Genomic DNA, 24,266 nt, shown 5'->3' with positions numbered 1-24,266 from the left:
GGAAACACAATGTGATGCTGTTTGTTGGTGGGTTCTTTGGGAGGTGATTAGGACACAAGAGTGGAGCTCTGAAGAATGAGATTAATGCCCTTATTAAAAGAGACCCTGTCTGCCATGTGAGAATACAGGGAAAATCTTGCTGTCTATGTACCAGAAACTAGGGCCTCAATTATGCTTGTATCTTGATCTTGGACTTAGCCTCCAGAACTGTAAAAAATAAATGTTTGTTGTTTATGTCATGCAATCTATGGTATTCTGTTATAGCAGCCCAAATGGACTAAAACAATCCCCTTGCTAATTGAAAATCTATAACTTACACTTGAAACCTATATAATTTTATTAACCAATGTAACACAATAAATTCTATTTAAAAAATTTAAAAGGAAAAACAATCCATAACTAATGAAATCCATAGCCAAATATCACCAGTCATATAGAAATAAGAGAAATTCAAGACCCATAAAGAAGGTTAGTCATCAGCTGAAGATTTTTTCTAAGAAGAGAAAGGATAAATAATGTTATTAGTAAGTAGAATGTATACTTTAGTGGTATATTTAGCTAAGAAACAATAATCTGATGTTTTTAGTTCTAAGTTGTTTAATTTCTATACCAAAGCTATGAAATTAATTTTACCATAGTTGAAAAATAGAAATGAAAAAATTTCATGAACTACATTTTTTGATAGCAGGAGTAATAACTTATCCTCTTAAAATCTTAAAAACTTGAGTAAGCACTTCTTTTAAAACTAAAACCAGTAACCAAAAAAGGTGCATTTTTGTTTACTTTATTGTTTGAGCATTTCCTATTAAAACATAATCACAATCAATACTTATTTTGTTGATACTGCAAGTCTTACACATAGCTGGGAATTAGTATTTTATCTCAATGTTTACATAAATCAGGATAGTAGAGTCTAATAATCCAGTAAGAGTAAGAAATCAGTATTAAATTTGTAACAAAATTAAAGTGTTTTTCCACATGTAAGAGTCATGTTTATTTATTAAGAAAACAAATTTCTTTCTAATTCTTAGGACAGAGTAGTAAAGCCAGTTATATATCGTTGGCTTTCTTCAGTAAGAGTATCTCATTGCTAATGCTTCTTTTTTTAGCCTTCAGCCATTTGTTTAGACTTGGCCTCTTTTCCATGCTACATAGCAGTATTGTAGCTATAAAATAATGTAGAGACAATTTTAAATGTAGTAAAATATGCATTTCTGATGTTGCTATTCATATCTTTATTTATTCATTCTAAAAATATTTTCAAGAATCTCTTTGTACCCCAAACTATGAAAAGCATTGTAGATGCAGAGATAAACAATATGGAGGTATACAGAGATAAATATATCAATAGAGTTAACTATAATGTTATATATTATAAGTTATCCTGATATATCTTTATATAGAGAAAACCTACCATTGTAAAAGGTTTTTCTTTCTCATAATGAAAGCTGTCCAGAGAGGAAGATAGCATGGTGACTAGAGCAGTTAAATGAAGAGGCAGTGTCTGGGACAGAGGACTACTGGAGCTCAAAATGTGTGATGAAGGGAGAACAGGTGAATGATGAAAACAGATATAATTTTTCATTCTCTATTTGCTTCACATACAAAATTTGGTCTTCCTCACTTAATTAGGAATTCTACAGTGGTTAACAATGTTATTTTAAATATTAAATTATACACTCTTCACAGAACAAGGCTATCTGTATTTTGTATTGATTTGACATCTCTCCGATATAATTGACAGATCCTTATGATATTTTGTATTCTCTTCAAATATGGGTATTGGGTAGGATTTTGTTGATGACATTTATACCAGAAAGTATTATCACCTTTTGTATAAAAAGTGAGTGAATGTTCCAAATTCTCAACCTTTAAACATGTAGCCACATTTTGAGGTCAATATTGCAATGAAACTGTGAAACACTACCTCAAAAGAAACTCCCCATGTTTCCCTACCCAGTATTGTCTGCCTTCATAATATCCAGAGGTAGAAATTTTTGTCTTGGATTTAGCTTCAGTTTGAAGAAGGTATTCCCTATTCTATAGAGACTTGTAACTTGTACAGATCTGACAGAAGACTATTGTGGTAAAAATGAAACAGAGAGAATATATCAATCCCAAGAAATTTTAATATAAAGACTTCTCCAGCCATTTACTAAATGAGCTATTTTCAGCATGCTGAGAAGGTAGAGATTATTTGGTTGCCATTTATTTATACGGAGAAAGAAAAGGAAATTTATTTGCCACTGTTTTGACCCTTGACTTTTTAATTTTCAGCCAGCTAAGTAAATGAAATGATGTACTGGAAATTAGGACTTTCAATTTAAATATGATACGTTTTTATAACCTTAGTATTCTTAAATTCTGGAAATACATATTGAAATATCTCATTTTTGAATTTCTATTGTGACTTTTGAATTCCTGTGGAATTAGGGAATGATGTACCTATATCAGTGTAAAAAATAGTATGATGGTATTACTGAATTTAGTAAAAGAAAAACAATTTAAACTGTTTTCAGCTTTCAACAGTGTTTTAGGTAAAGTAAAATTATTCTGACTAATAAATGTTTTGACTATATTTCTCATATGTATGATGTACCAAAAATTACATTATGAATGTTTGGAGGTGGTTAAAGAACTGCTCAAAGTTGGCCATAATATGTCTAGATGATATGAAGCAGGTAGGTTCTGTTTGCTATCAAATTGACTTTCCACCACTAGAGAAGAATTTAGCAAGAAATTCTTGAGTATTTGTAAATGTCCTTATAGCTTTCATTTATTTCTACTGAAAGTCTAGATACTAAAAAAAGTCATTCTACCTAATTATTATTAGCTTCATTATGCTAAGATCGTAACTTTATTTACCATTAGGTGTGGAAGCCTCCTCTCTGAACCAAAAAACTGAATCCCTATTTTAGGATAGAGGGGCACCAGCATTGAAAGTTGACAACATGATGCTTGCTTGCCCTTCCTCCTCTCTGAACAGTATAGATCAGGAAACTCAGACCAAATGAAAGTAATGGGAAGAACCTAGGGTGGAAAGGTATAGTTCTTTCAGTCTGGCACCTAAATTTCTGTCATTCACTATCTTTTATCATTTCTTAAATGCAAATGAAAGATTAAGGTGAATACAATTAGCTGCAATTTTGTATGAATTATTTTAATCTCATAATCAAACCATTCCTAGTTCAATATAAATGGCTCTAGAGGGACAGTCTTGGTCCTGCTGCTAGGAAAGCAGATACACAATTTTGATGCCAGGGGAGCATGAGGATTGAGAGTTGTTGGTTTATTGTCTATAGGACTGCCTGAATCATGTTGTGATAGTTTTGGTGTGTGTGTATGTGTGGGGGTGGGGTGGGGGTGTGGATAAAAATCATTGCTGGTGCTGGCATAGGAAACTTAATAGAAATTGAACTCTTTCTATATACTAGGCTTATTGTAGAATTTGCCACGGACTTTGTAATTAGATTACAAACTCCTAAACATTATGTTCACATCTTGTGATAATTAGAGATAACTACTGAAAAAATTTTAGAGACAATCCCTAATCTTCAGAAATTTATAATTTGATGAAATGCAGTTTGGGTATGTATTTATCCTTTGTAACAAAGCAATACTGTTACAGGCACCTCTCACAGACACCACCACCCAGAGTCAAAGTTGAAAGGAGAGGGCTATCCCCTCCTTGGTTCTTTTTCCCTCCCCTCTCCTCCCCTTCTCTCCCCTCCCCTCCCCTCCCCTCTATTCCCCCGTCCTCCCCTCCCCTTCCCATATGAATGAATTCAAAGGACTGACTCCAGATGATTGTATTGTGAGAAAGCGAATTTATTAAAGAAGCAAGGCAAACAAATCTACTAAACTACATCTGAGTTGGGGCTCAACTGGGCTTTCCCAACTAGTTTGGGAAAAGTGAGTCTGATGGGGTTTCAAGGGGTTGTATATCCTTTTGCCTATATGTTTCAAAATTCCTCTGCTAGGTATCCCAGTACAGATTAATTCTCAAGGCCTCCCCTTTTACTTTGTTTTGGCTTTCCTAGAATTTATGAGAAGCCCCTGGCAATTTTATCTTGATAAGCCCTGAAACTGCTGGCTTTTCTATTTAGGGAGTGAAATAAAACTGCACCACCACACAACTTTTTTCCTTTCCCCAAATGGTGACTTCTTTGTTTAGTGAGACAGGCTCTTCCCTTTTTCCTTTCCCCCTCCTGCCTTAGGAGGTTCAGGGTGATTTACACTATGTATACATTAATTGGGGAGAAGAGGCATTTAAACTCCCCTTCTCTCCCTTTTCCCTTCCCCCTCCTTTCCTTCATTCTTTTAATTAGTGAGGAGGGGTATTTAGCCATTTGCTCTCAAGTGTCCTTCATTGGGGAAGATTAATGGCTTGTGATTCACAAATTCCTCAAACTGTTTAGACTTGTTTAAATGTATTGTCTCAGTTTCCCTATTCCTCTTGCTTAGGAATTTTCCTAGCTTCTCACTATCATGTAAGGATACTAAGTATTGAGAATTCAAATAAAAATGTACAAATTGCTTTAGCCTATTAGGTAGTATATGTTGTTGGGTATATACCACCTGTTCATAATAACATAAGAGAACAAAACTTTGAATCTACTTTTAAAGTGTTTCAATTTTATAGGAGTAGTGAATAATACTTATCCTCTGTATATAGATGAAAAGTGATTTTAAAAGATTAGTATTCCATATGTATGTATTTTAGCATCAATGTTTTCTTGCATGAGTCCAACACTGGTATTTTTTCCTAATATTTGGACATCATCAATAGTTTTATATTCAAGGAAACAATTTCCTTGAGATTAATTTACCATTTTCTCTTATATTTTTTCATCATACATGTATATCTCTGATTGCACAAAAAGCAAGACAGAGGGAAGAATGCTATTATATTCATTTTTAAAGCAATATTGGTAACATTAAAAAGTACTGCAGACCATATTTGCCACTTCCAGGTCTTATCTCTCTTTCATTAACTCTTGTGGAATTGGACTACATTTATCTGAAATGTTTTTCCCTGGCAACTACTTGAAATACTCTGCCTCTGTGCTCCTTGTAAAGATGCATTTTCCAAGACAAACTTGATTTTTTATAGCTTCTAAGCACTAACATCTAACCTGGACTGTGGCAGCCTTCTCAGCCTACACTCAAACAACACAGTGAAACTCCTAGCAACCTGCCTGAACTATTTCACATTACATTAAGACAGTGATTATCAATCATTGTGCCGCAAGAATTTTAAAACATGCAAAACCTATTTAGTCAGGGGCACTGACTTCTTTTCCCTTAGATTGTCAAATAAAAAAAAAAAATGACAACAGCCCACACAATAGACATCGGTATGAATGAATCAAAAGTATACCTTTTTCTCTTTTTTTGTCAGATAGGTATAAAATATATATTTTATGTTGAGTTTCAGAATTTTAATAATTAATTTGTTTCTATCATGAGATGAAAAAAGTTGAAAATTGCTACATTAAGAAGAAACAGAAGCAGCTAATTTTGTAATTTCTGGAAATAAAGGCAAGAATGTAAAGTGTCCTTATTGTTGAGATTAATGACTTCAGCTCAGGTTTTTTTGTGTGTGTTTTTTTTCTTCTATGTAGGAGAAATATACTACTACTCAACCTCTACTGTAAGGTTGGCAGCCCTGAGAACTCCTTTAATGTAGCAAGCTCAGGTTTTTCTGTGGAACTTACATGAGTAATTAATACCTGATTAAATGGTCCATAAGCCTAAGAATGTTCAACAGTTAATTAAATTGAGTAAACATTCATTGACATATCAGTACCAAGTACTGGTGCTAGGGATTGAGTGCTGAAAAAAGATAAACCCTTCTAAAATAGCTCACTGTAACCCATTATTAAAATGCAGGAGAGAAAGGAATAAGTGTAATTATAAATGTGTATTCAAAGTACAACACCAGTGCTGAGAAAAACAATAATTGACTCTAGGAATGACCAAGAGAATTAGAAGCTGGATTGGAAGACCAAGAAAATTCACTGTGAGAAAATGAGAAGTGGATAATTACAGGAAAAATTATCAGCAAATGCAAACCTACAACAGTAAGAAAGGCACAGACATGGTCAGAACAATCTGAATACTAGTTTGTATGCATGAAGTGTAGGTATGCATAGCTGGGGAAAGGAAGATCATGGTAAAGTATCTTAGGGTTTCATAGGTCTTGCATAAACCTGGGTCTTTTTTCTGGAGACTATGAAATACTAGTACAGACTTTTAAGTCAGAAAGAGACACAGTTAAATTTGCATTTTGCAAGGCCCAACATTTCAACATTATGGTATATAAGTTAGAAAGACTCAGGCTAATAGCTTGGGCAGAAAATAAACCTTATTTTTTCTAGTATAGGCCTGTGATCATGACATCTGATATTATGATAATATTTCACGTTAATCTTCATGTTAAGAAGTGGTATTGCAATGAAATAAGGAGAGGGATATGAGAGAAAGAGGCTGACTTGATAACAGATTGAGGTAAATCATAGTGAATATGCTTGTGACATCAGCAAAATAAGGATATTTTAAAACAGCTTTATTGAGGTACAATTGACAGACAACAAACTGTACATACTTAAAGTGAATACTTTAGTAACATTTTGTATGTGCATACCTTAAAAATATCACCACAATTAATATAGTGAATATATCTGTCGCTGCCACAAGTTTCCTTTGCCCTTTAATATGCTCTCTTTGCACACCCTACCCTTTCCCAGACAACTGCTGGTCTGCTTTCTGTCACTGTAGATCAGTTTGCAGTTTCTAGAGTTTATATAAATGGAATTATACAACATGTACTATTCTTACCTCTGGCTTTTTTTATTCATAATTACTTTGAGATTCAACAATGTGTGTGTCTATTAATAGTTCCTTCTTTTTTATTGCCAAGCAATTTTTCCTAGTATATCAATTCACTGTTTGATGGAAATTTGAATTTTTCTTGTTTTTGGCTGTCACATCAAACCTATTATTACATTTGCATACAAAACTTTGAATAGACATATGCCATCTTTTCTTTTGGACAAACGCCTGGATTGAAATGAGTCTATTTTATGATAAGTATAGGTTTAATTTAAAATATATAGACTGCAAATTGTCTACAAAATGATTGAATGTTATAGGCACCTCTCACTGGCACCAGAGAGGTGTTACCACAGAGCCCCTGAGCCAGCCAGCGGAAGAGGGCTGTCCCAAAGCTCGAATTTATATGAGAGACCTTGACCGCGTTGTGAAAAGCCAATCTATTAAAGCATGCACCTTTATTGAAAAAGCAAAGCAAGCAAACCTATACATCTGGATTTTGAAGTGCAGATGGACTCTCAGCTAATCTGAAGAGTAAGCTGTGTGGAGGTCTGAGGCATTATATATCCTCCTGTCTATAGGTCTCAAAATTCCTCTGTTGAATATTTTGGTGCAGATTAATTCCCAAGGTCCCCTTTTTTTACTTTATTGTGGCTTTCCCAGAAATCATGAGAAGCACCTGGCAACTTTTTCTTGTCAAGCCTTGAGACTGCTGGCTTCTCTGCTTAGGGGAGAAAACTCTCCCCTTTTCCTTTCCCTTTCCCCCCTTCCCATTCTGCATTCTCTCATTAGGCAGTTTTTTTGTTTGTTTGTTTGTTTGTTTTGTTTTTTAACCATTTGCTCTAATGTCCTTGCTGGGGAAGATAACAGCTTCTTAGTAACAAGCTGGCTGCAAATTGCCCATACTGTTTGTGCCGGGAGCCGGTCCATCCTTGCTGTTTCAAGGGACCTGGCATATATGGCATACTGTTCTTAATATGTTTGCTCACCTTCTTGACACTATGTGTTTTAACCAAGGTCACCTCTCTGAGAAAGGTTGTTTCCCCAGGTAGGGATTTTCCCCTGAAGTTAGGGAGGGAATAAAACCCCTTAACTAAGTGCCAGGCGGGTAATTAATCACTTTAACTACGAACAATCATGCTTAAGCTACATAATCTTTACTCCCTGGAATGGAGATAAGAAACGCCCTAACCTTTGGAATAGAGATTGATAGGATTGGAATCAACTGGTATAAATACAGATGTAACAAGACAACAGGACACAGAACCTAGACACAGAACCTACACAGAACCTAGAGGCAGAAGAACTTCACTGGAGAGAACATGGCAAAATATCCTGGACAGAAACTGGCCACAGAACCTAGAGACAGAACCTGGCTGAAGAACCTAAAGACAGAACCTGGCTACAGAACCTGGATAGAACATGGCAAGAGAACCTGACTAGAACCTGGTGACTGAACCTGGCTGGAGAACCTAGTGAGGGAACATGGCTACAGAACCTGGCTACAGAACCTGGCTGGAGAACCTACAGAACCAGGCAAGAGAACCCAACCATGCTGATCAACTGAACGCTGCCTCTGTGTCATTCCTTCTTCGCCGACTCCGTCCACACCTTTGGGGACCCCTGGACCTGCTGGGGTTGGATCCCAGCATGTTTGGCCTTGTTTTAACTTTCCTGTCTCAGTTTCCCTGTCCCTGGAATCCTGTAACATTGACCATTTACATGTTGATGGGCAATGTATGAGAGTTCAAGTTTCTCCAAATTTCCACCAATACATATCATGGTTAGTCCTTTTTTTAGCCATTTTAATAGTTGTGTAGTGATATCTCATTGTGGTTTTAATTTGCATTTCCCTAATGAGCCTGAAAAGAAACCTTACTCTTCCCAGTCCAGTGAGAGAACGTTGCAAAAGATGGTAATCCCTGGGGCCCAAAGATGGAACAGAGGAGGCAGGAGCTATAAACTCCAAGCATGCTGCAGGAAATATGATGGCCCTAGAGAGGGATTGCTGGAAAAGACCAGTGGCAGGTGGTTGCCAAAGACAGGGTGGTTGCTTTTGCTGAGGGTGCCCTTCATAAGGAACTTGAATCAGGCAGAGTAGACCTAGAAGTAATCCAAATAAACCAAGAAACAGAGATGGATAGGGTGAAAGAAAGGAAGGAAGGAGGAAACTAAGAAGAAGAGAGGAATATGCTAATTAGCCATTATGCCCTGAGGTGTAAGGACCAAGTGCATCACTACCAGATCATGGATCAGCAGGAGGTACAAGTGGGCTGTGGAGAGCTACAGGAGGGCGCAGGGCAGCAAGCTATGATAGGGGGAGGAGAGAGGGGGGCAAAGGGAGCTGCAGGAGGGCTGGGTAGTGACCTTCTGGCTACAAGCCGGGGGGCAGAGAGCTACAGGAGGGAGGCAGCAACCTACTGGCACACAGATTCGTGCTCAGGGCTACTAGTGGATAATAGAAACAAAGAACAGAAAGAAGAATAGACAGAAAACATGAAATCATTGAAAGTTTATGCAATTAAAGATGAAAATTTCTATTTTAGCAATTAAAGACTGAAAAATTCTGTAATATAAAGGTATAATTTTTTTCATCCTTAACTTAGTAACTAATTTAAACATGAAAACCATTTTTTTATGGGAAATCTGTTCATTAATGGAATATCATTTGGGGAATGCTGGTGTAGACATGTAGTGAACAGCTGTAGTAGCAAAAAAAAAAAAAGCATTGTGAGACTATTCAGATTAATGGTGATTCTTAGGAATACTTTTTGGGTTATTTCAATCCTATGATTAGAACAAATTTATAGCCCAATGTTTACATTTTGAAAGACTTGTGTATTACACCCACTCCTGTTCTACTTATATAGTCTTGTCTCAATTATTTACCTATACATGAACCTACTGTGTCTATATTTAATTTAAAAAATTGTACCTGTTAATTTATTAAGCACATGTGTATACTTTCCAATAATAAAAAAAAATTATGAAAACATGTTAGTAAAAAACTTAAATCCAACCTTGTGCTTGGCAAAGATAGGTGTTCCAAGAGGATTAAATGTTTTGTTTCTTTCTTCTAGGTAACTTAATATAGTCTATATGTGTGTATTAGGACAACAGAAATATTTATCTAAGAAAACCTTGAGTGCTTCCAATAAATTTGTTTGCTCAATTGCCCCAGTGTTCCATGCCTAAATGAGATTATAGCCAGGATGTGCAGTTTGTTAGTTCCAGAGTTCACCTAGACCATGTGGACCAAAGTACATTTTTTTTTTTTTTTTTACTTTTTCTGTATGAAATGTGTTAATCATACTTGGCCCTTTGTAGTTTTTCTTCAATTTGTGAAGACTAATGAGGATATAGCAACTGCTCATTGTATGTATTTTGCATTTCCCATTAGTTTCTTTAACTCCCTTCTATCAAGGCCTCTCAACTATGCTAAATTATAATACTATAAAGAATATTTTGTATGAAAAATAGAAATAAGGTAGTAGGCTATGATTTATTCATAATGTGCTGGTGAGAGGAGAGAAGGATTGCATGTGAGAGGTAGGATCAACTCTTAAACAGAACAGAGCTTATTAAGGACCTATAACAAGGGTACTCAAACTTTTTAAACAGGGAACCAGTTCACTGTCCCTCAAACCGTTGGAGGGCCGGACTATAGTTTTAAAAAAAACTATGAACAAATTCCTATGCACACTGCACATATCTTATTTTGAAGTAAAAATAGAAAATGGGAACAAATACAATATTTGTATTTTCATGTGGCCCGCGGGCCGTAGTTTGAGGCCCCTGATCTATAACAGACTTAGCCAGTAAACTATGCAGATGTATCAGGAAGAACTCAATTTTGACTTTCAAATACCTGAGTTTGAAGAGAATAATATGCAAGTAGTGTGTTAAGAAAAGTTCTTCTTTGAATTATAAAATTTAACTTATTTACAAAGCTTAAATTTTACTTTAATAAATTACTTACAAAGTAATAGAGAGTCTTCATAATCCTAGTTTGAAGAAATACTGTGTCATTTTGTTGTATCTGTATTTACTTAACCAATTATTACCAACTTAATTCAATTTATTACATTTCTTTGCAATTATATCCCTTGAAAATTAGGGTATCCAAGGCAAGAGAAAGAGAAATAGTTGCATGAGAAATCATTGTATCTTCAGTCTGTGTGGTGGCACACATTAACTATTGAATTGGTCCTTTAAGGAATCACTCATCTCTACTTTGACTCTCAAATAGATTTTAGTTTATAATAAAGAAGATCCTTCCTGAGTACCTAGGAATTGTTTGCTTGCTTACCATCAAGAAACAGTGAGAACAAAGCCTTTCTTAAAAAATATCCACATAGGCTAACACTGAAGAAGAAATATTGGGGTGACCAAATGTTCTGCTTCTAGGATAGGCTTATTTTTTATATTTCATAATTTTTAAAAACATACCATTTTTAATTATTAACAGCATTACAGATTCCCCCATTTCCTACTACTTTGCATCTGACCACCCAACCAACACCTCACTCAAAGCATTCACCACATTATTGTCAGAGTTCATGGGCTATGCATGCATATAGGTTCTTTGGTAAATCTCTTCCCTCCTCCACTCTCCACTCCCTCTGATATCTGTCAGTCTATTTCAGTTATCCATGACTCTGAAACTACAGTGGGGCCTTGACTTATGAGTGTCTCGACTAAAGAGGTTTTCGAGATACCAGCCGTCTCTCACTCTATTTTTTGCTTTGAGTTTAGAGCTAAAATTCGGGTTATGAGCCAGCTTCAGATACCCCACCGTTAGTTGGCGCAGCGAACGTCACAGTGAACACCACAACATCAGCCCAGCATCAAGTGTCTCACTCGTTCACTTTTTGATTTGACATACCAGTAATTTGAGTTACGAGCTCCATCACGTCAAGGCCCCACTGTATTTTGTTAGTTAGTTTATTTTGTTCATTAGATTCCATATATGAGTGAGATCATGTGATATTTGTCTTTCTCTTACTGACTGACTTCACTTAGCATAACAATCTCCAGGTCCATCCATGTTGTCATAAAAGGTAATACGTCTTTTTTAGAGCTGAATGGTATACCATTGTGTAAATGTACCACAGCTTTTTTATCCACTCATCTACTGATGAGCACGTAGGCTGTTTCCAGATCTTAGCTATTTTAATTAACACTACTGTGAACATAGGGGTGCATATATTCTTTCTGATTGGTGTTCTGGGATTCTTAGGATATATTTCAAGAAGTGAGATCAATGGGTCAAAAGGCAGTTTCATTTTTAATTTTTTGAGGAAACTCCATAATGTTTTCCACAGTGGCTGCACCAGTCTGCATACCCACCAGCTGTATCCTAGGGTTCCCTTTTCTCCACATTCTCACCAGCACTTGTTTGTTGATTTATTGATGGTAGCCATTCTTGCAGGTGTGAGGTGATACCTCAATGTAGTTTTAATTTGTATCTCTCTGATAATTAGTGAAGTTGAGCATTTTTTCATATGTTATTTGGACATCTGTATTCCTCTTGGGGAAGGGTTTATCCAGGTCTGTTGCCCATTTTTTATAGGATTGTTTGTCTTGCTGGTGTTGAGTTGTGGTAAGTTCTTGAAATAATTTGGAAATTAACCTCTTATCAGATGTATAATCACCAAATATGTTCTCCCATACAGTGGGTCCTCTTTTCATTTTGCTGATTTTTTTTCATACAGAGAAACTTTTAGTTTGATGTAGTCCCATTTGTTTATTTTTTCCTTTCTTTCACTTGCCTTAGCACATGTATCAGTAAAAATACTGGTATGTGAGATGTCTGAGATTTTATTGCCAATGTTGTAGGATTTTTATGGGTTGGTGATTTATGTTTAAGTCTTTTATCCATTTTGAGTTTATTCTTCTTTATGGTGTAAGTTTGTGGTCTAATTTCATTTTTTTTGCATGTACCTGATCAATTCTCCAAGCACCATTTACTGAAGGGAACAATTTTACTCCATTGTATTCTCTTGCCTTCATTGTCAAATATTAATTGACCATAATGGCATGATTTGATTTCTGGGATCTCATTTCTGTTCCATTGATGTATATGCCTGCTCTTGTGCCAGAACCATGCTGTTTTGATTACAATAATTTTGTAGTATAGATTAATATTGTGATCTCTCCAACTTTGTTCTTCTTTCTCAAGATTGCTGAGGTTTTTTGGTGTGATTTTTAGTTCCATATAAATTTTTGGAATATTTGTTGTAGATCTGTGAAATATACTGTTGTTATTTTAATAGAGATTGCATAAAATCTATAAATTGTTTAGATAGTAAGGGCATTTAAATTATATTAAGTTTTCCACTCCATGAACAAGGTATATGTCTTTACTTATTGTATGTTCCTTAATTTCTTTCAATGTCCTATAGTTTTCCAAGTATAGGTCTTTTATTTTTAATTTAAATTCTTTATTGTTTAAAGTATTACATAAGTCTCCCTTTTCCCCATTGTCCTCTACCCAGCTTCCCCGATGCCCCAGCACATGTCCTAACCCCCCCACCCTCCCATTCATGCCCTCACCCCTTGGTGTCGATGTCCATTGGATATGCTAATATGCATGCATACAAGTCCTTTGGTTGATCTTTTACCCCCTTACCCCCCGCCTTCCCTCATAGGTTAGAAAATCTGCTCAATGCTTATATGACTCTGGTTCTATTTTTGTTCATCAGTTTATGTTGTTCATTATATTCCACAAATGAGTGAGATCATGTGATATTTATCTTTCTCTGACTGGCTTATTTTGCTTAGCATAATACTCTCCAGTTCTACCCATGCTGTTGCAAATGGTAAGAATGCCTTCTTTTTTACCGCAGCGTAGTTTTCCATTGTGTAGATGTACCAGTTTTTTAATCCACTCATCTGCTGGTGGGCATTTAGGCAGCTTCCAATCTTAGCTATGGTAAATTGTGCTGCTATGAACATAGGGGTGATTATATCCTTTCTGATTGGTGTTCCTGTTTTCTTGGGATATATTCCAGAAGTGGGATCTCTGGGTCAAATGGGAGTTCCATTTTTAGTTTTTTGAGGGAAGTTCATACTGTCTTACACAGTGGTTGCACCAGTCTGCATTCCCAACAGCAGTGCACGAGGGATCTTTTTTCTTCGCATCCTTGCCAGCACTTGTCATTTGTTAATTTGTTGATGATAACTATTCTGACAGGTGTGAGATGGTACTGCATTGTCCTTTTGATTTCCATCTCTCGGATTATTAGTGACCTTGAGCATGTTTTCATATGTCTCTTGGCAGTCCTTATATACTCTTTTGAAAAATATCTATTTAGGTCTGTTTCCCATTTTTTGATTGGGTTGTTTATCTTCCTTTTGTCAAGTTGTATGAGTTCCCCGTAAATGTTGGAGATTAAACCCTTATTGGAGATAACATTGGCAAATATGTTCTCCCATGCAGTGGGCTTTCTTGTTGTTTTGTTGATGGTTTCTTTCACTGTGCAGAAGCTTTTTATTTTGATGTAGTCCCATTTCTTTCTTTATTTTTTTAATATAAAAGTACAGATTTAATCATATTTAATTTAAAAAATGGAACATATCTTACATAAGGGTTTTCTAAGTTAGAAATGTTATACATATCTGGCACTACAGAAGATACACAACTCTTCCACAGTTCATAGAAGAGTAGATGGGCAATTTTGATAAAGGATTGAGGAACAATTGAAAAACAGTTTACAAATAAGGAGGCAGGAAATGCTTCAAGAGGCTCGGTCCTCAGAAATTGTCCTGGAATGCAGTTTCATTTGTATCAATGTCATGTTCCTTTTTCAATTTCTTGAACTCTACCACTTGGAAGAAGATGTGCTCGAGGATATGTTTGGCATCTTGTTGGTCCTTTGGTAGTTTATTGGTTACTCCAAGAATGTCACCACATTTCCTGACATAGAATTCCAGATCTTCTTCAGTACACTTATTGGTAATCTGAGCAAGCCATGACTTCTCAGAGGAGAATGTCTCATCCAGGTCAAACAGCTCCAGTGGAGGAGGTGGCAATTCCCTGAAACTGGGAGGGAAAACCGCTGGCTGACGGGCAGGCAGCGGTATCTTAAACTGAGGCTGGATGAGCTGGAGAGGATCATGTTTCACATTGAGCTGTTCATAGCCTTGATGACCTTGGAGAGGGAGGTGACATCCAGCTGGTAAATGGACAGGTCAAAGAGGGTGGTGAAGTCCCGTGGGTTCTCATCACCCTCTTGGAGACACACTCAAAGCATCTCTGACAGGGTGGCAGTGTCGGGCAGCATCATGTAGTCAGAAATCTCTGGATCCTCAGCATCAATCTGGTTTAGATGAATGTCTTCTGTTGTAAGCCATTGGAAAACAACATCCATGATTTTGCTATTTTCTTCTTTATCCAAATATTGGTCACTAAACATGTGACATGAGCCAAGCACTGCCAGCTTCCCACCTTGGTTCTTGGAGTGATAGAAAGCCAGAATGGGTCTGTTCAGTGGAAAACAGACAGAACCCATGGACAGAACAGCAACTGCTGGTTTCATGACACTCAATGTGGCACCAAAGGTGAGAACCTAGGCATTGTTTACACTGCTCTTCTCATCAATGATCCAGGCACAGCCCTCCCTGCATCACGGCTGATCTCCCTATTCAAGACTCCATTGGGCCTAACCGGTTTGGCTCAGTGGATAGAGCGTCAGCCTGCGGACTGAAAGGTCCCAGGTTTGATTCCGGTCAAGGGCATGTACCTTGGTTGCGGGCACATCCCCAGTAGGGGCTGTGCAGGAGGCAGCTGTTTGATGTTTCTCTCTCATCGATGTTTCTAACTCTCTATCCCTCTCCCTTCCTCTCTGTAAAAAAATCAATAAAATATATATATATTTTTTTAAAAAGACTCCATTGGAAACTAGAGTTTATTTAGGATGGAAATACTTGTAATATACATTTGTAACCACAGCATCATTATTAACCATGATTCCATATTCTTCCATGAGAAAGTTAATATTGGTGTCAAATCTGGATTCCCCACCCTCTCCTAGCATCACAAGGATATCTCCAACGCCGTCAATGTATTTCATCAGGACCTCAAACTCAGCTGCAGTAAATTTTTCCCTTGGCCCAGCTGTAATCCACAATTTCACACCAGTTAAATTCTCAGGTGTGATTTCATCTTTTAAGCTCTGAATCTTCCAATTGCTCTGAAGTCTCTTCTGCATTGATTTATAGCCATTGTTGGTGATAAATACTTCCTTTTTGTATGCATTGAAAAGAATGGTGCTCTGAAGCTCTTTCTCCATGGTTACCTGAGGCCTGGTGACCACCATCTTTACCTGATGCCGCCCAGCATCCCAATGCGAGGTATCCAAGGCCTCTTAGCAATGTCGGACTCTTTATTTTCTCTTTAGTTTCCATTGCCCTAGGAGCTGTATCAGTGAAGATATTGCTTCGGCATATATCTGAGATTTTGCTGCCTGTGGATTCCTCTAATATTTTTATGGTTTCCCATCTTATGTTTAAATCCTTTACCCATTTTGAGTTTATTTTTGTGTATGGTGTAAGTTGATGGTCTACTTTCATTTTTTTTTTTTTTTTGCATGTATCTGTCCAATTTTCCCAACACCATTCATTGAAGAGACTGTCTTGACCGCATTGTATGCTCTTGCCTCCTTTGTCAAATATTAATTGAGCATAATGGCTTGGGTCAATTTCTGGGTTCTCTGTACCATTCCATTGGTATATATGTCTGTTCTTGTGCCAGTACCAGGCAGTTTTGAGAACTGTGCCTTGGTAATATAGCAGCTTGATATCTGGTATTGTGATCCCTCCACCTTTTTTCTTCTTTCTCAGGATTGCTGTGGCTATTCCGGGTCTTTTTTTTTAATTCCAGATGAATTTTTGGAGAGTTCGTTCTAGATCTTTGAAATATGCCATTGGTATTTTAATGGGGTGTGCATTGAATCTATATATTGCTTTGGGTAGTATGAACATTTTAATGATGTTGTTTCTACCAAGCCATGAACATGGTATGTTCTTTCATCTGTTTATGTCTTCCCCTATCTCTGTTTTCAATGTCCTGTATTTTTTCTTGAGTACAAGCCTTTTACCTCCTTAGTGAAGTTTATTCCTAGGTATCTTAATTTTTTTGGTGCAATGGTAAATGGGATTGGTTTTTTTCTTTTCTCTTTCTGTGAATTTATTATCTATCGATATAAAAGCCTAAACGGCCATTATGACCAAATGACCGGAATGACAAGTTGACCTGTCATAATGATGCCCAGTGACCAGCAGGAGGCAGAAACTCAACACAAGAGCTTCCCCTTGGTGTTAGTGCACTCCCATAGCCAACCTTCTGTCAGCCATCCTCCTGCTGTCCCTACCCACTGCGGCTGGCCAACCTCCCACGGTCCCTTCCCCGGGCTGGTCCTTCCCTCTGGCTAAGGAATCCTGTAGGAGGAGAGTGACCCTGATGCTGATTAAGACAGAGTAGCATTTCGGAAGGTGTATAAGGGGCAAGGCAGCAGCCTAATTGCAAAGACTTAAAGTACACACCACTACCATCTTACCTCTGCCACTACACCATGTGTGCCACCCACCCTTCTGCCCCCATCATCCACTTCTACCTTGGCCAGCACTTTTCCAGACTGCCAACCAGTGATTGACTAGCGTTCCTACGGTGGCGTGCTGCCATTGACTGAAGTCAGCTATCTATCATGCTTGGGGGCGGAGCCCCTAGAATATGTGTGCTTCAGGTAGGAGAGATGACCTGTCTGTCTGTCTGTCAGCAACTTTTACCCAGGGAGAGTGAGGTGGCCCTAGCACAGGCCGTGAAGTAGAGCTGTATTTCCACTGTGGAGCATAGCTGGTGTTCAGGCCATTTTGGGGCACTCTTTTGTGATCTTTGCTTGCCGTTACCTCAGCACATCTACACTACTAGATCTGGTCCTGCTGGCTAAACTCCTGTGGTCCCTCCCCAAAGCCGGCAGGCCCTGATCACCCATGCTCCCATGCATGAATTTGTGCACCAGGTCTCTAGCTGGTTTATAAAAAGGCCATAGATTTCTGGGTGTTAATTTTGTATCCTGCTATATTGCCAAATTTATTTATTAGGTCTAGTAGTTTTTTTGATGGAGTCTTTGGGGTTATCTACGTATAGTATCATGTCATCTGCAAATAAGGACAGTTTTACTTCTTCTTTTCCAATTTTGATGTCTTTTATTTATTTTTTTCTGGTCTGATTGATTTGGCTAGCATTTCCAGTACTATATCGAACAGGTGTGGTGAAAGTGGGCATCCCTGTCTTGTTCCTGTTCTTAGGGAAAATGAGTTTACTTTTAACCCATTGAGTATCATGCTGGCGGTAGATTTGTCATTGCTGTTTGCTCCACCCTGGTGATTCCCAGAGACCCCACCCCACCCAATTTACAACCCCACCCAAACTGTGCGCATCAGCTTTTGCATATGAATGGCCTGTCCTTTCTCTGCCTAAAACCTGTCAAACTTCAGCTGGGTCAGAGAGCCCTAGAGCTTCCAAAAGATGGCCCAAGGCCTGGCAGCAGCGGCCTGCCTTGCTTCACAGCTGGGTCTCGTCTGGGCACTTCCAAACCCCATACAAAGAGGAGGAATCTGCAGATGTCTCTGTAGCTCCTACTGGGTGGCCTCAGACAGTGGCTGATCTTGCACCTCCTTGGAGATCCAAGAGCCAGGATACCCAGTGGTCAGAGTGAGACCATACTGGATTATAACTCTTCACTTCCATAAGAGACACACTCAAGGATCAGATACAGTGAGCACCAAAGCCCCACTGAAGCAAGTCCTGCTTCATAAAGGTGTGTTCCCTGCACAGCAGATCTTCCAGTGTAGACACTGCTGGTCACCATAGCCAATTGGCCTGGAGGTCAAATCCTCCCAGTGATACCAACAGCAATCAAGGCTTAACTACAACAAGACTGTGCACACAGCCCACAAAGGGGTGCACCAAGAGTGTCCACCTCAGGTGATTGGGGAGGCTGAGCCACTGGGCCTTTTAGGACACCTACCACACAAAACCACTCTATCAACTCAAGGAGACTTAGCAGCTACACAGTACATAGAAACAAACACAAAGAATCAGCCAAAATGTGGAGACAAAGAAACAAGTCACAAATGAAAGAAATGGATGAAAGCAAACTACTGGAAATAGAGTTCAAAACCATGGTTATAAGGCTACTCAAGAATCTTCTAGAAACCTCTGAGAAATTTAGAGAGACCCTCAAGGATATGAAAAAGGACCAATCAGAAATTAAGCATATACTGACTGTAATAAAGAATAATATACAGAGATCCAATAGCAGACAAGGGGATCCCAAGAATGAAGTCAAATATTTGAAATATGAAGAAGCAAAAAACACCCAACCAGAAAAGAAAAAAGAAAAAAGAATCCAAAAATATGAATATAGTGTAAGGAGCCTCTGGGACAACTTCAAGCGTACCAACATCTGAATTATGAGGGTGCCAAAAGAAGAGAGCGAGCAAGATATTGAAAACCTATTTGAAGAAATAATGACAGGAAACTTCCCCTACCTGGTGAAAGAAATAGACTTACAAGTCCAGGAAGTGCAGAAGAACCCCAAACAAGAGGAATCTAAAGAGGACCACACCAAGACACATCATAATTAAAATGCCAAGGGCAAAAGACAGAGAGAATCTTAAAAGCAGCAAGAGCAAAACAGTTAGTTACCTACAAGGGAATACCCATACAACTGTCAGCTGATTTCTCAACAGAAACTATGAAGGCCAGAAGGGAGTGGCAAGAAATATACAAAGTGATGAATACCAAGAACCTACAACCAAGATTACTCTACCCAGCAAAGCTACCATTTAGAATTGAAGGTCAGATAAAGAGCTTCACAGACAAGAAAAAGCCAAAGGAGTTCATCACCACTAAACCAGTATTATATGAAATGCTGAAGGGTATTCTCTAAAAAGAGGAAAAAGAAGAAAAAGGTAAAGATAAAAGATTATGAACAAGGTGACAACAAATACATATCTATCAATAAGTGAGCCTAAAAGTCAAATGAATAAAAAACCTGATGAACAGAACAGACTGGTGAATGTATTAGAATCAGGGGCATGGAAAGGGAGCAGACTGACAATGCCTGGGGTGGGGGAAGGGGTTGTGGGGGGTGTGGGAAGAGATTGAACAAAAAGCTTACACCTATGGACGAGGTCAGTGGGGGAAGGGGGGAGGCCTGGAGTGGGGTGGGAACCAGATGGAGGGGAGCTATGTGAAGGAAAAAAGGAACATCTGTAGTAATCTGAAAAATAAAGATTTAAAATAAAAAAATAAATTATAAAACAAACAAACAAAAAACATACAAATACCAAATACCCAGTAAAGAGGGTAGGGGCAGAATCTGTAGAGGCCAAGCTTATATACAGAAAGTAAGGTTAAGGAATTGGATGAATATGGGGAGGACCTCAGTTCAGTGTAGAGGAATTAGAAAGAGAATGAATGAATAAGAAGAAAGAGAAAGAGAAGAAAAAATAAACATTTAAAAAATTAATTAAAAATAAAAAATTAGAACGATGAAAAATAATGTAAAAATAAATAGAAAATAAAGAAACAAATGAAAAAAGAAAAATAAATAAAAAAGAGATAACAAAATAATCCTATCTAATAATAGACAAAGATGGTAATTGACCATACCTTCACTACGCCTCCCATTGGCTAATCAGCAAGGTATGCAAATTAACTGCCAACAAATATGGCTGTTAATTTGCATATATAGGCGTGAGCGGTGGAACAAAGACTGCAGGCTGCTCCGGCCGGAGCAGTGAAGGCTCTGAAGGCAGCTCCAGCTGGAGCAGTGAAGGCTTTGAAGGTGGCTCGGGCTGGAGCAGCGAAGACTGAAGGCAGCTCCAGTGGGAGCGAAGGGCTAGGTCCCAGGTGCTGGAGGAAAACCGGTGCCAGCAGCCAGAGGAAGGGAAGGCCTATTGCACGAATCTTTTTGTGCAACAGGCCTCTAGTAATAAAATAAAATAAAATAAAAATGAGAAAGTGAAGTGTTGTTTCTTTCTGCTGAGTTTTAATTCCCCATGAGGGCTAGTTTAAGATCCCACTCTTCTGTACTGTCTGCTGCTTCTCAGTTTCCTGTTGCTGGTACTGAATGGCCTCTCTTTAGGCAAGTCCCTGGGGGCTCTCAGGGACTATTCATATATATATTTTTTTGTATCCTTTGTTCCACTCAGAATGTAGTCTGGCTGTGGCTGTATTGGTTGCCTGGATACTGTAGGGCGGGGCTATCTCGTCAGGAGAAAATGGCTACCTAGGTCCAGCAGGTCAGGTATGACTCAGTGCCAGACTGTGGCCACTTCTCCCCAACCCTCTCCTCTCCCCAGCCTCTCCCAAGACTCCACAAGTCCGCACCTCCACCTGCACCTCAGCCATGGGTGAGTGTTTGTATTTGAAAGGTCCTATGAACTAGGTTTAGCAAATAAAAGCAAAAACCAAAAAGAGGGGAAAGAGCTGCGCCATGTGAGCCCTTCTTCCCCTGGCTCAGCGTGGCCTGGGCAGCTGTCCAGGATGTCCCCTCTGAGCTCAGTCTCTCATGGATGTGGACTTAGATCTAGAATTCCCTGCCACCAGCAGTCCTGCAGACCTCCTTTCCACAATCAGATGCTACGTCTGCCCCAAGGGTGCAGCTTTCTTCTGACCCTCTGGGCTTGGAGGTCACACAGTTCTCTCCAGCCTAGATCCCTGATTTTATCATTCTCCAGGCATTCTCTGCCCTTCCCAGCTGCAAATTGCCTCGCCAGTTGTGCCTACTTTGCCAGTTCTGGGTAGATGTTATTCGATTTAGTTGCTTGTTCTATCTGCTACAGGACAAGGCTCAGGACATGTCTGCCTAGTCTGCTGCCATTTTGTCGCCTTTCCCTCTGAGGTTTGATGGTCTTATTGATGCTTCTCTGTCTCTGGATCTGATTTTGTTCATCAGATTATGTTGTTCATTATATTACACAAATGAGTGAGATCATGTGATATTTATTTTTCTCTGACTAACTTATTTCACTTAGCATAATGCTTTCCAGGTCCATCCATGTTGTTGCAAATGATAGGAGTTCCTTCCTTTTTACAGCAGCTTAGTATTCCATTGTGTAGATGTACCACAGTTTTTTTAATCCATTCATCTGCTGATGAGTACTTAGGCTGTTTCCAAATCTTAGCTATTATAAATTGTGCTTCTATGAACATAAAGGTGCATATATTCTTTCTGGTTAATTTTTTGAGAAAACTCCATACTGTTTTCCACAGTGAGTGCACCAGTCTGCATTCCCACCAGCAATGTAAGGAGGTTCCTTTTTCTACGCATCCTATCCAGCACTTGTCATTTGTTTATAGTCATTCTGACAGGTGTGATATGGTACCTCATTGTTGTTTTGATTTGCATCTCTCAGATGATTAGTGACTTTTAGCATGTTTTTATATGTCTCTTGGCCTCCTGTATGTCCTCTTTTGAAAAGTGTCTATTTAGGTCTTTGCCCATTTTTTAATTAGATTGTTTATCTTCCTTTTGTTAAGTTGAATGAGTTCCCTGTAAATTCTGGACATTAAAGCCTTATTGATATAACATTGGCAAATAGGTTCTCCATGTAGTGGGCTTTCTTGTTGTTTTGTTGATGGGTTTCTTTCACTGTGCAGAAGCTTTTTATTTTGAAGTAGTCCCATTTGTTTATTTTCTCCTTAGTTTCCATTGCCCTAGGAGGTGTATCAGTAAAGATAGTGCTACAAAAAATGTCTGCTATTTTGCTGCCTATGGCTTCTTTTAGGATTTTTTATGATTTCTCATCGTATGTTTAAGTCCTTTATCCATTTTGATTTTATTTTTGTGTATGGTGTAAGTTGATGGTCTAGTTTCATTTTTTGCATGTATCTGTCCAATTTTCCCAACACCATTTATTGAAGAGACTGTCTTGACTCCATTGTATGCTCTTGCCTCCTTTGTCAAATAGTAATTGAGCATAATGTCTGGGGTTGATCTCTGGGTTCTCTGTCCTGTTTCATTGGTCTACATGTCTGTTCTTGTGCCAGTACCAGGAAGTATGGACTAAGATCTGATTCTTTGAAAGGATAAACAAGATTGATGAACCTCTACCCAGGCTCACCAAGAAGCAAAAAGAGAAGACCCAAATAAACAAAATCAGAAATGAGGCAAAATAACAGACCCCAAAAATACAAATTATTATTTAAAAAATAATGGCCCTGGCTGGTTTGGCTCAGTGGATAGAGCGTTAGCCTGGAGACTGAAGGGTCCCAGGTTCGATTCCAGTCAAGGGCACATGCCCGGGTTCCGGGCTCAGTCCCTAGCGGGGGGCGTGCAGGAGGCAGCCGATCAATGATTCTCTCTCATCATTGATGTTTCTATCTTTCTATCCCTCTCCCTTCCTCTCTGAAACCAATAAAGATATATTTTTTTAAAAAATACTATGAAAAACCCTACTCCTACAAACTAAACAACCTTGAGGAAATTGACATATTGGTAGAAAAATATGACCTTACAAAACGCAATCAAGAAGAATCAAAAAATCTCAACAGGCTGATAACTAAGGAGGAAATTGAAGCAGTCATCAAAAAGCTTCCAGGAAACAAAAGCCCTGGGCTAGAGGGCTTCACAGGAGAGTTTTACCAAACATTCTAAGAAGAACTAAAACCTATTCATCTCAGGCTATTCCAAAAATTTCAAGAGGAAGGAACATTTCCAAGCTCTTTCTATGAAGCCAGCATTACCCTAATCCCCAAACCAGATAAGGACAGTACAAAGAAAGAATTACAGGCCAATATCCCTGATGAACATAGATGCTAAAATCCTCAACAAAATTCCAAATGACCAAGTTGTATTTATTCCAGGGATGCAATGCTGGTACAATATCTGCAAATCAATAAGTGTGATACAGCACATAAACTAATTGAGAGACAAAAATCACATAGTCATATCAACTGATGCAAAAAAAAAAAAAGGCATTTGACAAAATCTAACACCCTTTCCTTATAAAAACTCTCAGCAAAGTGGGAATATAGGGATCATACCTCAACATAATAAAAGCCTTATATGACAAACCTACAGCCAACATCACACTCAATGGGAAAAAAAAAAAAAAAAAAACTAAAACCATTTCCTCTAAGACCAGGAACAAGACAGGGATGCCCACTTTCATCACTCCTGTTCGACACAGTGCTGGAAGTGCTATCCATAGTGATCAGGCAAGGAGAAGAAATAAAAGGCATCCAAATTGGAAAAGAAGAAGTAAAATTGTCATTATTCACAGATGACATAATATTGTACATAGAAAACCCTGAAGACTCCATCTAAAAACTACTAAAACTAGTAAATGAATTCAGCAATGTAGCAGGATACAATATTAACACCCAGAAGTTTATGGCTTTTTTATACACCAACTAG

At 38.2% G+C, this 24,266-nt stretch overlaps 1 protein-coding gene and 1 pseudogene across 2 annotated transcripts in view; one reads left to right on the top strand and one right to left on the bottom strand.

Moving 5' to 3' along the window:
• Positions 1-24,266, top strand: part of TRPC4 (transient receptor potential cation channel subfamily C member 4) — a 312,640-nt gene that overhangs the window by 118,201 nt on the left and 170,173 nt on the right. The window lies entirely within an intron of this gene.
• LOC308513434 (intraflagellar transport protein 52 homolog) lies at positions 14,590-16,154 on the bottom strand (annotated as a pseudogene). The gene is made up of 2 exons: positions 15,738-16,154; positions 14,590-15,497 (listed from the first exon to the last, which is right to left on the bottom strand). The product of its transcript is annotated as an intraflagellar transport protein 52 homolog (transcript).

The sequence above is a fragment of the Myotis nattereri genome, assembly GCF_964212035.1.
Source record: "Myotis nattereri genome assembly, chromosome: 2".
Classification (NCBI taxonomy): Eukaryota; Metazoa; Chordata; class Mammalia; order Chiroptera; family Vespertilionidae; genus Myotis; species Myotis nattereri.
The sequence above is the reverse complement of the archived record's forward strand: the minus strand, read 5'-3'. Positions and strand labels throughout refer to the sequence as shown.